The 15,417-nt window shown below is 63.9% G+C and overlaps 1 long non-coding RNA gene across 1 annotated transcript; it reads left to right on the top strand.

Moving 5' to 3' along the window:
- Positions 1-307: 307 nt before the first annotated feature.
- Positions 308-10,668, top strand: LOC132419231 (uncharacterized). Its single transcript, XR_009518159.1, has 6 exons — positions 308-595; positions 3,141-3,307; positions 3,581-4,801; positions 5,966-6,063; positions 6,661-6,829; positions 7,574-10,668. It is a non-coding gene; the product is annotated as an uncharacterized lncRNA (long non-coding RNA).
- The last annotated feature ends 4,749 nt before the right edge of the window (positions 10,669-15,417 follow it).

The following is a 15,417-nucleotide window of genomic DNA, read 5'->3' as shown; positions in this document are numbered from 1 at the left end:
GGTGACCTCTGTGTTGGGCCCTTCCTTGCACCGGAGGAATGCCTCAGGGCTGGGCTGGCCCCGAACCAGCTCCCAGCTTGTGGGAGGGGGAGAGAGATGCATCTGAAACGTGAAGTACGGCTTTGGAAGCAGCTCGGCTCTTCCGATGATGACAACTTGCCTTGTTCCAGATGGTTCCTGCGCGTTTCCCCCTCGTTAGTATGCTAATTTATTCTGACTTATCCCGCGGCTGCTGCACAGCGGGCTGGAGCACACCTCAACGCCAGAGAGCCCCCGGAGGCCCATGATTCCCCGCTGGTGCGGGACCCCTCCCCGGGCCGCCACCGAGCCAGGGGAAGAGGGAGCAGGTGGGGATGTGGCTTCAGCGCCAGCCGGCGCAGGCCGCAATTTCCCCTCTGGCGCCCTGACATTCACGGCAAGCTCTCGGTCCGTGACGGCATCCAGAGCAGAGCCAGAGATGGGGCTCTGGGAGCAGCGTCCAGAGCAGAGCCAGAGATGGGGCTCTGGGAGCAGCATCCAGAGCAGAGCCAGAGATGGGGCTCTGGGAGCAGCGGATCCAGAAGGTTCCTGACACAGCAGCAACTGTGGTTAAAACGTAAGTAGGCGTCTGCAAAAAGACCCCAAACAAGGGGACTTGAACGTGACATTTCTTGGTCCAGGTCAGCGTCTCCAGGCCACATGGCAGCCCAGCTGCAAGCCCAGGTCCCAGCCTCGTGGTGGCTCCAGGCACCAGGCCGTTACCTTTGTCCACTGGTCCAAGGTCACTGGCCCACCACGGCTCACCACGAGCCCGCTGTGCCCTCTGGCAGACCCCACCACTTCCCACCGCAAGGCCACGGCCCTGCCCAGAGGCACCTCCTGGCCACCAGAGGAGGCTCGGCCTCTGCGAGGGGCAGGCAGAGGTGGCGGGTGGCTCTCAGGAGCTGCCCTGGCGCTGTGATGCCGGACAGGCAGGGGCCAACACCCAGCCCCGCGTGGGGTTGGGGTTAGAGTTCGGGTCGGGTTAGGGGCCCTGGTGGGAGTGAGGCCAGTGGCCCAGCAGCCAGCGACCGTGGACGAGTCCTCCCTGCCCCTGGCACCCCCGGGCTGCTGGAATCGCCTCCAGATGGACGGCTCACTCCCCACCTGCCCCAGGGCCAGCTTCTGCGCACACCCCCTGCAAGGGGCGAGGGAGGGGAGGCAGCTTCTGGTCCCATCCTATCAGGCAGCTCTTACCTAAATGGCCACCCCGCCTGCCCATTCCCCTGGGAGCCTGGGAAATAGGTGTCTAATCTGACAAGGCTCCCAGCTCAAACAGCCCCACCACCACCACCTCGCAGCGGGGGCCCAGCCAGGCCCTCCCCCCCCACTGCCGCTCACCCCCCTTTCTCCACATTGGGGCTCCTGCCCCAGACTGGTAACGTCCAGCGAGACCCCCTCGGCAGGCAAGGAGCTCCGTCCCCTGCAGAGACAGAGTAACAGCGTAACAAAGTTGCCAGGTGAGCAGGTCTGAGCTCTCCAGGCACTGTCTGCGGTTTCCTGGCAACGAGGGTGGGGCCTGCACCCACGGAGGAGGAGAGTCTGAGCCAGGGCCTGGGCTGCCCTGGGCACTGGTCTCGTGAAGCCGGGCTCAGCAGGAGGCAAAGGCTGAGCCCCGAACCCCGGGATCGCGATGGAGGTGGATGAGGACGTGTGGGGAGGCCCCAGGGCCCCTGATGCCACGGGGACACAAGGAGAGGTCAGAGCGCGCTGGTGTCCTGGGGGCTTGGCCGACCCCTGAGGCCCAGGTCCTCTCCTGGGCTTCCTGCGTCCAACAAGCAAGTAGCTGTCGGGCCACATTCCTCCGGGGGTGAGGGGGGAATGGGGCACTAACGTCCAGGGTCACGGCCACAGTCCTCCGCCGGGGACTGCCCGACTATCCAGGCCGTGCGAGTGGCCTGCCCTTGGCTCCAAGGCAGGGAGACGGCCGGACGAGCCAGAGGCTCTGCCCCCACCTTCCCTGTTCACAGCACCCAGAGAGAATGGCGTCCTTCCTCCCAGGAACGGGCAGCAAGATGATGCCACCTGCCACGTGGTAGCAAGAGGGGGGGCGACCGCCCATCCCAGCCTGCCCAGGACACCCGGTGCACCTGGGGGCCCTGCATGACCACAGGAGCACCCCTCTCGTGCCGCAGCGTCCTGGTTGCACGAGAAGGTATAGGGGCCCTGAGCCACCCTCCCCGGTTCCCAGGGCCAAGGGAAGAAGCACTCGTGATGGAGAGAAGGCCCGTGTGAAGGACGAGCAGGGACTGTGGGAGAGAAGCCAGCCTGGCAGGCATGGGACACTCAGCAGGGCCACTGCGGGAGAGGCGTCTGGAAGTGCAGGCGACTTGGACCGTGGGGCCCTGGGGTGCCACACTGGGGGAGCAGGTTTAACCCTGCAGGGAATAGGGAGCCATTGAAGGTTCAACAGCATGCAATGATCAACAAGGTCTTTCAGATTCATCAGGCAGCCCTGGGGGGTCACCCCCTTCCACCTGTTGTGACCCCAGCTATGCCATCCTGCCTATTGTTAAATTAACACCTGTGCAGTGGAGTACAGGTGCTGGGAGGCAAGCCACAGTTCAACAACAGACCACGAGAGAAATGGGATCGAGAGGTTCTCTACTCATGGGCCCTGGAGGAGACACAGGCCCACCCCGTGAGGACACGCAGGGAGGGCAAGGCAGGTGGCACAGGGAAAGGTGGGACCTGGGAATGCGCCTTCATCAGGGTTCCTGGGGGCAGTGCCTTGGAGCTCCCAGGCTGGGGCTGGACTGGTCAGTTCAAACCAAAAGAGTGGGATTTTGGTGAGTCCCACGGGGGTCGGATCCAAGGGGCTGTAAGTCATGTGGGGCTATTGGGAGCCACCCCCGGAGCTCATGCTTCCTAGCCCTGAGGCTGCTCCCCAGGGCGAGTGCTTAGACGGGGGTCCAGGGTCAGTCCAAGGTCTCCCAGGCCGCTTGGCCAAGCACAGTGGGTCTGAGGCTGCAGCTGAGCTAAACTCCAGACCATCCCGCATTCAGTGAGCTGGGGAGAAACAAGGGAGAGGGAGGGTGTGGGGACATAGCGCCATCTCCCACATGGCGACAGTCACGGCGTCGGTGCGGGTGGCACCCCTGACCCCACCTCTGGTCACCCAGACTCTTCGGTTCCTGTCATTTTCCAAGCCTGGTGCTGCAAACTCCCTGGCAACTGTGTGAGCTGCCTGAGGTCCAGCCAGTGGATTCCTTTTCTGCCTAAATGATCCGCAGTTGGATGCTGGTACGTCAGGAAGCTTGAATGGCTCCCCACGAGGCGCGGGGTGAGGGTAAGTCTCCGTGGAAATGGTGTGGGCTGGACTGGGTTTCCTGGCCCCGATGAGAGCCTCACCATCATTTAGGAGGGAACGCTCCTGCCCAGCACATGTGGTATTGGCTTTGAGCGGTCTGAGCTACCAGGGAAGACCGGAGGGGAGCTGGTAGGAAGAGCCCAGGCGGGACGCAGAGCAGGGATGATCCCAGTTGCCGGGTGGCCGCCGTCAGAACTGGGGCTTCAGAGAAAGAGAGCACACACACTTAGATCCCTAAATTCCTGGTTTCAGGTGTAGCCTGAACCCCAGTACTTGCTGGTACCGCGTGGGAAGCCATCTGAACTTTAGAAGACACAGGAATAGTGGCTGGAAGCACACTCGGGTTCCTTCAGGTCACAGTGTCCGCTTTGGGACACGGAGCCTCAGAGGGCCTCTGATGAAAGTCAGGACAGACCTCCAGGAAGAGACTTTGGAGGGAACCTTGAGTGTCACTGTGGTCCCCAAATCAGAGAGGGCTTCAGGGGGCCTGGGGTAAACGGAGCTTTGACCTGTGTCCCCCCGGGTGCATCAGGGGCTCCCCCTGCCCTCCCGCATCTGTCTTGGCTTACTGAGGGAGTAGCTAGAACAGCCTCTATCGATATCCATGCCAGCTGCCACCCGGGGCTCAGTGGGAATCTGGGGCTCCCCCTCCTGCCAACCCCAAAGTCCCCAGGGTCCTGGAGGAATTGGAGAGATGGAGTCATAGCAAGGCTTGGAGAAGCACTTCATGCCCAAGCACGGCCGGTGCAGCCCAGAGACGGGCGTGGGCATCATAAACGTCACCGGCTGACCCCAGCCGCAGCTGCTGCTCCAGACCCAGGTCCCTACAAGCACCGGGTGCCCGCGTGCAGGCAGATCTGGGGAAGCTATTGCCCGTCTCCAGAGAACCAGGACGTCAACGTGTCCCCACCACCGCCTCGCAGGCGCATAGCAGCCCCTCTGTGCCACGGTATGGCCCACGGAAGTCTTGACGGTTTCACAGTAACCCAGACAAGGGGAGCAGGACATGGGCGCCTTGCCTGCAGAGGGCGGGACGTGAGGGGCCAGTGGCCTGGGACTTGGCAGGATAGACTCCTTTGCCCCTGAACTTTAAGAAAAACGCACCGAGTTCAGGTGCCTTTGTGGGCGTGGAGGAAAGGACTCCCCAGTGAAAAGCCCCCGGCTCCGAGTGGGGACAAAGAAAGAGTAAACCCTACAGCAGGTCCCTGATGACCGAGCGGCATCCCGGTGCCTGAAGGAGGCAGGTAGGAACACCCTGCGTGTTGCCTCCAGCAGTCCCAGTGGGAGGGTCCCAACAGAGGACCCCATGCAACAGGTAACCATCCTCACTTCGAGAAACAGCTCCTGGCTTGGGCCAGGTGGGCTGAGGACGCCGGACAGTGGAACACCGAGTGCTCAGGTGGCCAGACTGCCCAGCGTGAACGGGTGTGTCTGGACCACAGGCTGGCTGGGTCCATACTGCTCCATCACCAGGTAGGCGCGGTGTGTCTCCCTCAGGTGTCCAGCGCTACACTCATGGCTTCATCTGTGGCTCCCAAGCTGCGGGAGACACCACCAGATAATAGGGCCCAGCTTACAGGGGGCTCTGTACGGTCTCGGGCACCCACTGCAGCCACGACCACCCATGGGACACTGCCGGCTGCCTGGGGCAGGCTGGTCACGCGATCTTTCCCATCGCGGATGGACAGCCATTCTGTCTCCAGCCCCTCCCCCATCACGGACTTTCGTCTGGTCGCCCATCAGGGTCCCCGTGGTGGCTAATTTCATGTCACCTGACTGGCCTGGGAGGTTGGGGTACCTGGTACGACATTTTTCTGGGTGTGTGAGGTGTTTCTGGGTGAGCTCAGCGTTTGAATCTGAGGGCGGCCTGAGTGCGGTCGGCCTCGTCCGGTCCTGGAGGCCAGAGTACGGCCCAAAGCCGAGGGGGAGCCCTCACCCCCCGTCTGACTGCGGGGCTGGGGCCGCGGCCCCCTGCCCTCGGGCCTCCCGTTCTCTAGCCTTCAGACCTGGACTGAGACCTGTGTACAGCTCTCAGACCTCAGCCTTCCATCCACACCACTGGTTCCTGGTCCCCAGGCTGTGAACTGCAGTTCCCGGGGCCTCTGGACCACCTGAGCTCACTCCTCACAATAACCCTCTTGCTAAAAAGACACCCCCTACTGGTCTCTGGAGAAGCCTGACTGATCATCTACCCCACACACCACTCCTGACCCCGAGCTCACTCTGCGAGGAAAGCCAGTGTCTTCTCCCAAATCTGCCACGAGCCCCAGTGGGAGGCAAGAATTGTGGAGACACCAAAGGGGCCCCAGCGTCCCTCTGCCCCCCGCACAGTCTCCAGCCCGCGCTCTGGGTCGTGGGGAACGGGAACGTGGACCCCAGCGCAGGCCCCCAGCACAGGCACCCTCAGCAGCAGCGTGGCTCCCCGAGTCCTGCCCCCGGTCGGGGCCCACGCCCATTGCTTGCCCCCAGGAGCCCCGAGGGGTCCACCGCCTGTCTCGGACCCCCTGCTCTGCCCCGTCTCTGGTCGGCCCCGCCCATGCCCAGCGCGTCCTCTAGGACTGCTGGCCCCTAAGAGGATCCAAGGCACCGAACGAGATTGTCAAACGCCCTCTTAAAGTCCATGGTAATTACTTCCAGAGGCTTTTATAGTCCCGGAGGAGTCGGATGGCCACGCCCCACCGTCCAGGAAGGCAGTATTTCACCATCAAGGACACGACCCTGGGTATTTACAGACGGTAATGAGACTGTCCACTGCTCCATGTTACCATAAATAAGCAGTGAAAACTGCTGAGTTTCATGCAATTCCCCCTGATTGCCTGGAAGGCGTCATTATTTTAATAAAAAAAACTAATCAGCCAGACTGCCCAGCATCTCAGGCCCGGTGTTAATTACGCAGAGGCTGCTGGGCGGGAGCTGACTGTCGCGGGGTGGGGTGGGGGGGTTCTTTTATGTTAAAAGGAGTGAATTAAAAGAAAGAGTAGGACTTTCCGCACCTTAAAAATAAAGGTGATGTACAGGATGCCCTCCTGACCCAAGGGACAGACACGAAAGATCACCTTCCCGTTATCCACCTGGCCTTCTGAAGTCAGGACCCACAGCCCTTTTCCCATCCAAGGTAGCAATGCACCCCCCTCCACATGAATGTTCCTTGGTTCCCCTTATAGCTGGAGAGGGCCAGGCAGCACAGTTTGGACCAACGTGATGTTAGTAGAAGTACTGGGTGGGTTTCCCAGAAAGTAATACAGAAGGGGAAAGACTCAGTCATCAGGTTTGCCTTCCTTTTTCACTCTCTTTCGTCTTCTGTCCTGCCCCCGCTTCCTGCTGGAACACAGATGTGATACTGGAGGTGGAGCAGCCATATTGTGACCGCGAGGCTATTAGCCGAAGGGCAAAAGCCACATTAAGGATGACCGAACAGAAAGAGTTGAGTCCTTGCATCACCATGGAGACCCTAAATCAGACTTTGGAATCTGTCTACTTTGGGGACTGGTCAAGGCTCAGGTACACATCCTCTCTTGTAGACGTCAAGGCCCTGGGGTCCTCAGCCTGTTACTCCAGGAGGTTGCTTCCCGAGGCCATGGTGGAGTGTGGGGGGCAGTGTCAGAAGAGTAGGGGGCTTCACTCCAGACTGCAGCTGGTCTCCCCCAGTCAGGGTCAGGGTCAAAATCACAGCCATCCTTTCATGGTGAGAACGAATGCCCATCCCCCATCCCACAGCCCCTCGCGCCCTCAGAAGAAAGCGCCATACCCCTGCCCTCCCCGTCCAGCAGGGAGTCCAGCAGGGGTCCCCAGGGTGCCCTTCTGGGGATCGGGAAGGTCCATCCACCTGATGGGAGACACTTCTCCCAGCGCCAGGCGAAACCTCCCAGACCAGTCCGAAGGTGGGTGGTTCAGGGTCTGGAGGGCTGCCAGGCACCCCTGCTTCCCTCTGACGCACACGAGGCCCCAGCCCCTGCCCCGCTCACATCGGGGGCTCTGCGCCCAGCGGGGTCTTTGAAGCCACACGCGGCGACGCTCCGCTGGGGATGAGCCTGAGTGGCTCTCGAGGGTGCTCGGGCCAGCAGAGCCTTTGAGGTTGTCCAGCCCAGCCCAGCCCAGGGGAAGGCCCCGCTGCGGCCCCCCTGCGAGGTCCCGGCAGGTGTTACTAGGCCTGTCACTGCTCAGCCGGTCACAGCGGGGGAAGGGAGCCCTTGAGACACTAGACAGGGCAGTGGGGAAGGGGCTGAGCCCCTACATCCCCTCCAGTTAGCAGTCCCCACGCCGACAAGCAGGGCCGCGCACGAGCCATGTGGAGCCTCCGAGAGGTCAGCTGACGGAACTGCGGTGGGAGATCTACTTTGTAATGAAACTGTTCATAAAAGTGGAATGTCGGCTAAAGGCTGCGTTTCCGCGGGGAGTCGGTTTTTATGTCCCTGCCTGTCCTGGAGAAGCAGGGCCTCTCCGCTCACTATCTGGCAGGGCTCTGCAGGGAGTGTGGGACCTCAGTGGGTTCACAGGGGGCCCCATGAAGCTGCAGTTTAGAGGGACCCCAAACGCCTCTGCTCCCCCTGCCCTCGGCCCTGAACGGGAGCCGTGGGGACCGGCCACTGTGGGCACCAGCGTGAGGGTCCACCAGCAGGACAGGGTCCAAAGAGCAGGCTGGGGCGGGAGGCAAGTGGTAAAGAGGGGCAGAGGGGTTCTCCCGCAACGCTTCTCCACTTACCCCAGGCTACGTAACCTCAAGTTGTGCAATGAGGCGAACTCAAGCATCCACTTTACAGGGGCCTCAGCGGAGCCACTGGTCCCAGTACAGGTGGCCGAGTGGGCGGAGAAGCGGGTCTGGGGCCAGTTCCTGTGTCTGGAGGCTAATTTCCCGAGGAGTCTGGACTCGGAGAGGGGATCTGACGGTGCCAGGCGTGGGGAGGAGCCCCAGGCACGGGAGAGGGGGTCCTGGCACGAGGCGTAAGGGGTCACTGGCGCAGCTGCGGCGACGGTGCCTGAGGCTGGAGATGTCGAGGCTGCCTCCCTCACGTGGCCAGGGCTCTACACGAGGCCTCCCGTGCGGCCCGGGCTTCGTCAAGGCATGGCGGCCACGTTCCCAGGGGCTGCCCCAGAGCGCCGAGCTTTACAGCCGCGCCTGGCAAGTCACACAGGGTCACGTCCCCCACGTCTGGTCAGCTGGGGAGACCCAACGAGACCCGCCCTGTCCAGGGAGGGAGGTGGGCTCCACCGCTCGGTGGCGGTGGGCTGGTGCGCGTGAGCACCTCGACAGGCCTTAGGCGGACGAGAGAGGCTCACCCAGCCGCGACGGGCTCCTGGTCATTACGACCCCGTGTGGTCGCCCCCTTGGGCTAGGCTGGACTAACTCTCACGCTTTCAGGGACTAAAACACCGCAGAAGAGGTGGGGTGTCGCTTCTAAGATTAGGTTAAGAAAAGACTGGCTTCCATCCTGTGGCCTCCCCTCCTGTCCCCCGCCCCTGCCTCCCTGGGGGAGCCAGCTGCCGTGTCGCGAGGCAGCCCCGTGGAGAGGCCCAGGTGACACGCAGCGGAGGCCTCCTGCCAACAGCCGGTGAGGGAGCCCAGGTGGGTCCTTCCCCAGTGGAGCCTTCAGTCAACGGCAGCCCCAGGCTGCACCTGTGAGACCTGAGCCGGCGGCCCCTGGCTGAGCCACACCTGGGCTCCCGCCTCGCACACGCTGTGAGGTGCTGAGCGTTGCTTCCAGCTGTTCACGCCGGGGAGGCTGTTACGCAGCCGCACGTAACCGATACCTCCCCGTGGTTTGGGGACAGCAGGGGACGGCTCGGACACTGCGGTTATTCTCTGAAGAGTCCGTATTGTTGAGAGAGGCTTACAGAGGCACCTGGGGTTTGCAGGTGGCGTGAGAGACAAGCCCGGAGGGGCGAGGCCCGTGAGGCAGGGAGCGCGCGAGCGTCCGGGGCTCGGGCTGCCCTGCTTCGGGTGCTCACGCACGGGCCTGCAGACAGTCCCTGCCGCCCCGGGCGCTGCTGGGAGCGGGCCCGCCGCCCTGCGAGGCCGCCCTCCCTCGTCACAGCCCCTCCTGTCCTCGCCCCAGGGCCCCACTCCTGTGGGCTGGACGCTCCCGGGGGCAGGAGAAGCCCCAGCCTCGCGGACGGCGGGCCACGGCTGGGCCGGGGGAAGTCATGGCAGCCCCCAAGGTCCCCGGTCAGCCAGCTGGAGGTGAAGGCAGAATGGGGGCAGGTGGGGGCCCTGCTGGGAGCCGGAGCAACCTGGGGTCCCCAAGTCTGGAGGCGGGTGGCTTCCGCAGCCCCGATGCCCTCCCACTGCAGCGCCTTGGCCCTCTGCAGTGAGGGGAGACCCCAGAGGAGGGGCCTCCTCTGCCCTGCTCCTCCGGGAGCCCCAGTGCCTGCACGTGGCTGCCCCACGTCACTTCCGTGCCTCCCCGCCTGCGCCTCCATCAGCCGGCCTCCCGCATTCCCGCCTCCTAAAGGCCTCTGCGGGGACCAGCAGCCCCGGCTCAGAGCTCAGCCCCGAAGGCCTCCCTGCCCCCAGCGCCGCCTGCAGGCCAAGGCCCTCAGCCCCTGGGACCTCGTTCCTGCGCGGCTGTGACTGTGGGTGGCAGCGCGGTGACGCAGCTCCTGTCACCACAGCCACCAGGGCGCCTCCTGTCCCTCTACGACAGTCCAGGCAGGACCTTCGCCAGGAATTGTGTCCCCACGGTGCCAGCGCTTCAGGACAGGCAGTGCCCTCGGGGGCCTGTCCCTGCCACAGCTTCAGGCGGGCTCTGTCGGCGGTGCCACGTACCCAGGGGCCCGCAGGGTGGTGGCCACTCTGCCTCTCAAGGGGGGGGCGACCCTGAGCATCTGGATGGTGGGAGGTGGGGGCGGGGTCCCCTGGCAGCTCTGGGTCTGCTCCCACCTGCCCCCAGTGCAGGTGAGCACACCCGCCGGGGCTGGACTCAGCCTGCGACTGCCAGGGCGGGAGCCACAGGCCTGCCCCACGTGCCATGAGGGCTGGACTCCCCGCCGCCCAGCTCTTTCCTCAAAAGGGGAAAAGTCTCTGCAGAGCAGCTCGCCCCAGTGCAGGCACCTGTGGGCAGGTGAGCCGGGCACCGAGACGTCCAGTGACCCTGGCCCACCTGAGGCCCGCCTGAGTCCGTCCCGGGCCAGGAAGCCCGCACCGGCAGGAGACGGCCACGCAGCAGAACAAGGTTCCTCTCGGGCTGCCCGTGCGCCCACCCGGCCGGCCAGCGACGACCTCTCCCCGTCTCAAGACGCTCTCCGTCCCAGCTAGTGCAGCTGGGGTCTTCTCAACCTCACTCTAATTTACAAGGCAGCTGGAGCACAGGATACTTTTAATAAAAGTTAGGTACGAGCAGATACAGGGGATTAATCGCTGTGTTATGATTTTATAGTTCTCCACGTACAGCGGCGCGGAAAAGGCAATGAGAGCGGAGCCACTTCAGGCAGATAAAATGCGGCATTTATTTTTAATGGAAAGAGAATTTCAGGACTCGCCCAGCCGTGGAGAGAGCTGCTGAGGCCTCACTGGTGGGACAAAGACAAGCCAGAGGCGTGGTGGCCTTGGGGAAGCGCCCCTGCCTCAGGGAGAGACCACCGGGGCTTGCCAGGGTTGGGGGGGGAGGTCGCCAGGTGGGGATTTCCCCCAGATCAGAGGGGCATGAGGCCCTGCTTGACACAGGGACCAGGATGCGGCCTTGCAGGCCTAAGCCTCCGTTGCCCACCTGTACAGCAAGGGCAGGATGCCCCTCAAGGCCCAGGGGAGGGACGTCACAAAGCATGACCCGCCATAGCCTCTGCTCCTTTCCTGGGGAGCAGCATTTATTGAGCACTTACTGTCTTCCCTGAAATCACAGCTCTGCCTTAAATTCCACCCAAACCTGGCTGGTGGCACGGTCGTGGGCCTGCCTCAGCCAGGCCGGTCCGGCCCAAGCTCAGGCCTTCCTCTCACCTCCACCTCCAGGACCCACCAGGCTGCTTCAGACCAGCTCTGAGCTTGAAAAATGCACCATTGGTGGAAAGAGAGCCAAAGGCTGCGGCAGCTGGGAACCCCCGGGGCGTCACTGGTGGGTGGGCTCTGGCCTAAGGGGTAGGTGGGGCGGCAAGGAGGGCAGAGCTTTGGGGGCATTGAGGGCTTTGGGGGAGAAGAGGACCAGGGTTCTCCTCCCAGAGCCCTGACGTGCCTGTCCCGCCCCGTCCAACCTGCAGCCCTAACGGGAAGAGACAACACAGACACCGACTGGTCTTCCCTGGCCCCCAGGCTTCTGCGCAAACCACTGTCTCTACCCACCACCTGGCCGTCCACACAGCTCTGCTGCTGACCGAAGACCTCCCGTCCAGCCAACGAGGTGCAGGAACGCACGGACCGAGCCTGATCGCCCCCGATCCTGCAGCCACCTGACGGGACAGTGACACGGCCTCCAAGGACGGGGCCCAGCACCAGCAGGGTGCTCACACCCTGTGGGTTCGGGGGCTCCTCCAGCATTCACAGTGGTCCAGGGACCCAGGGCTGGAAACCATGGAGGAACCGTGGTTGCCCGGGGGACCCCTAAGTCACCCTGGGAGTCCGGTCCTTGAACGGCAGGTCGTCAGCTGACCTCAGAGGCTGGCCGAGGGCAGTGCCGGGGCGGCCCAGTGCCTCCAGGCCTCCCAGACAGGCTCACCCGCCACCAGACCCCGAGGGTGCTGAGCCGGTGGTAGGGCCGGCCTCTGAGGACACGGAGCCTCCACAGCCAACTAGATCACATCGCGCACCTCACCTGGGAGCAGGGCAGGTGGGGGAGGGCCTCCGCGTCCTGCACGTCAAAACCCAGAGGTAGCGGAGGCTCCGTGAATGAAGAAGTTGATCAATTGATCAACTGAGAAACACAGAACAAACCTCGGAACCAGCGCCAGTGGAGGCCCCCCACCCCGCGCCAGGGCCCCTCCAGAACCGGGAGGCGGGCGTGATGCTCCCACTTTCTAAATCACGCAAATTAATTTAGAAATCAGAACGGCTCCCGCAGCTAGACTGCAGATTTCAAAACAGCTTAACAAATTACCAAACCCCCTTTAAGAAGACAAATTACTCGGCTCCTCCGAGCCTGCCTGGTTAATTATGCATGCGCTTTTGTTAGGCCTTGTTAAATATTCACTAGCGGCAGGTTTGCACGGTGAACCACAGCCTCACTCTGTGCTGGGGGGGCCAGCATTTGTGCCCCCTGCTGTCCCAGCACCCAGGCACCTCAGGCCTTGGGACCACCGTGCAAGCTCCCCCCTCAGCCCCCGGCAGGTGCCCCCACCTGACTGACCGCGGACCTGTCACATCCGGTCTCTCTCCCAGGGTCCCTGCTTGTCCCCGGGTCACACTGGGCAGGGGGAGTGCCTGTGCGGGGGCAGACCCTGCACCCTCCTCCTGCCCCAGACTCGGCTGCCTGGGAGGTCGGTATTGCCGGTGCCAGCCAGTGCCAGCCATCCCCTGGGGCCCACCGTCAGCCACCCCGCCTGCCCCCTTTCCCTCCTGACCGCCCAGCGTCCACTGATTCCTTCCTTCCCTCGCACTGACCGGGCTCCAGCCTCACCAGTCCCTGCACAGGCTCTCATCCCTCAGCCCCTGAGCCCAGGCATCCAACCCAGAGGGGACACTCGGCCTGTGCGGTGCCGGGTCGGCGTGGGCTGGTGCCTCGGAACAGATGACACCAAGTGACTGGGCGTAAGGGACACACAACCAGGCCGGAGCTCAGGCAGCCGACAGGTCTCGGAAGGAGCACCCTCCTGTGCTGGGGTGGGGTCTCCAGTCCAGGGCCCTCACTCGAAAATCCCAGAATCACTGAACCTCAGAGCTGGAGGCCTCAGCTGCCGCCAGCCCAGCCTGCCCTTGATGGGAGGCGAGGCAGAGACCTGGGGCAGAAAGGACCCGCCAGGCACCAAGGCACCTGGGCCACCTGCTCCAGGACCCAGGCCGCCCCCGGCCCGGCCCCTCAAGCCCCTGCTCTGCCTCCCCTGCCCTGCCCCGTGAGCTCCCGTGGTTTAGACAGCGCTGGACATCAGCTCTGAACATCTCTCACAAATGTTCCACCCAATGAAGCCCACATGCAGGGGACCAAAAAGGACAGGGCAGCTGCTGTCGACTGCTGGACCCCACGCTTCCCCCTGGACCTGGGGAGCTCTGAAAGCGGGCCCGGCTCTCCAGTGCACATGCACACGTGTGCGTACATGCCCACGCACATGTGCACGCACACCCCTGACACACGCATACACATGCCTACACGTGCAGGCATACCATATACACAGAAGCGCGCACACACACACACACACGTGTGCACACTCACTCGTGCACGTGGCCACGCAGAAGCCCTGGAAGCCCCGGCCGCGGCACCACCTCGTGGCTCCAGGGCAGGGACCCGACCCGCGGGGTCCACTCCTCATGGAGAAGCTGTGGCCAAGAGAGGAAGGGGGACTCGATCAGGGTGTCCCCGCGAGCTGGCGGCCAGGCTGCACAGGGCTGCCCTCAGGGCTGGGCCAAGGACGAGCTGGGCCAGGCAAGCGAGGCTGGTTCATGCAGGTGCAGGGGTGCAGGGGTGCAGGGTGGCCCCTCCCCAGCCCCGCGTCCCCCTCCCAGCAGCCCACGGCCTGTCTTCCCCGTAGTAGGGCCCAAACCCACACACCTCTCTTCCCTCCCTGTGCCATGGCCCAGCCCCCGAGCTTGTGTGCTGGGTGCACTGTGGCCCACGGTGAGGTCTGCCACGTCTTAACCGGGCACCGACGGGTTAAAAGGCAGGAGATTCCATACCCGTGTCCCAACATATCCGTGTTGCAACGTCCGGCCTCGCGGGGAAGCAGGAGCGCAGGGAGGGCGGCAGGGCTGGTCCCAGGGGCGGGGCGCCGCTCCCTCCGGGCAGCGTGAGGCCTCCAGCCCCTACCTCACCTCCCTCCCGGGGCTCAGGACGTGCCTAGTCCTGGGTGCAGGGCCTGACTGTGGACCTGCAGCCCTCCCCCCGCCCCACCCAGCCACCTGTCCCTAGCCCTGTCCTGGGACACACCCAAAGGCTTCCCTGGGGCCCCTCTTCACCCCAGCCCCCTTCGTCCCCCACCCTCCCCAGCCCTCCAGCCTGAGAGGGACCTTAGGGTCACTCCTCAGCTCCCCACCCTTCCTGGGGCTCCCGAGGCCCACTAGCCCCCCCCCCCGCCCCCCGCCCCGTGCCCTCCCAGAGCAGCCTGAGGTCAGACAGGACAGCCCGGGCTTTCTCTGCAAAGGCACGGTAAGTGTCCCCTGGGCGAGGCCCCGGGCGGGCGCGGAGAGCACGGCCCTCGGAGCTGGCGGCCCGGCCCGCCTTTGCACTCACTTTGGAAACTGTCAGTTCAGCAGTCTGGCTAACTACCTGCTCGGCGGTGGCCTTAAAACTGTCCGCACTCATAAATCACCCCGGGGTTTAACTAAGCGCCGGTGGCAGGTAATTTTTCAGAATTCCCCACGCTCACGCGCAGCGAGCGTGGTCATGCAGGATCCTGGGTGGGGTGCGAGAAAGTGAACTGAGGCAGGTCCGGGGGCGCGGCGGCCCGTCACCCGGGGCAGCATGTGGAGGGAGGCGAGCTGCCGGAGCCAGGCCGGCGGTCAGGACCTCCCCGCTCCGCTGAGGCCGCCGCACAGCCCAGACATCACTGGCTTGCAGCCTACCAGCATGGGGCCCCGCCTATGGGGTCTGGACGGATGGTTTCCTCCCTCCGGGTCTGCTTGCCCACCACGAGGAGGCTTTCCCCAAGGGGATCAAGTGCTAATGGCGGATCAGGCCGCAAGCACAGAAGGGGCCGCAGAGGAGCTGCGTCCGGGGCGTCTCCTCGTGCCACGGCCTGGAGGAGCGAAGAGAGAATTAAACACCCCCTTGGGACGTTTTCCCAGACTGCCCCCACCCCAGCAGGGGAAACAGGAGACCCTCCACGCCTGTCCCACCACTGCCACCCTCACCCACTCGCTCAGCGCAGACTCCCAGAGCCCTGCTGCCACCCCCCGGCCCCAGAGCCTATTCTCAGAAGGGCCCCCCGGGCCACTCACCACCTTCCTTTTCTTCCTGTTCAGGCAGGGGAAACAGGAGAACCCGACGCTTCCCACCCATTGCCAGCGCTCTCGGGAG

The sequence above is a fragment of the Delphinus delphis genome, chromosome 2 (genome assembly GCF_949987515.2).
Source record: "Delphinus delphis chromosome 2, mDelDel1.2, whole genome shotgun sequence".
Classification (NCBI taxonomy): domain Eukaryota; kingdom Metazoa; phylum Chordata; class Mammalia; order Artiodactyla; family Delphinidae; genus Delphinus; species Delphinus delphis.
Note: the sequence above shows the minus strand (reverse complement) of the source record. Positions and strands in the feature narration are given on the sequence as shown.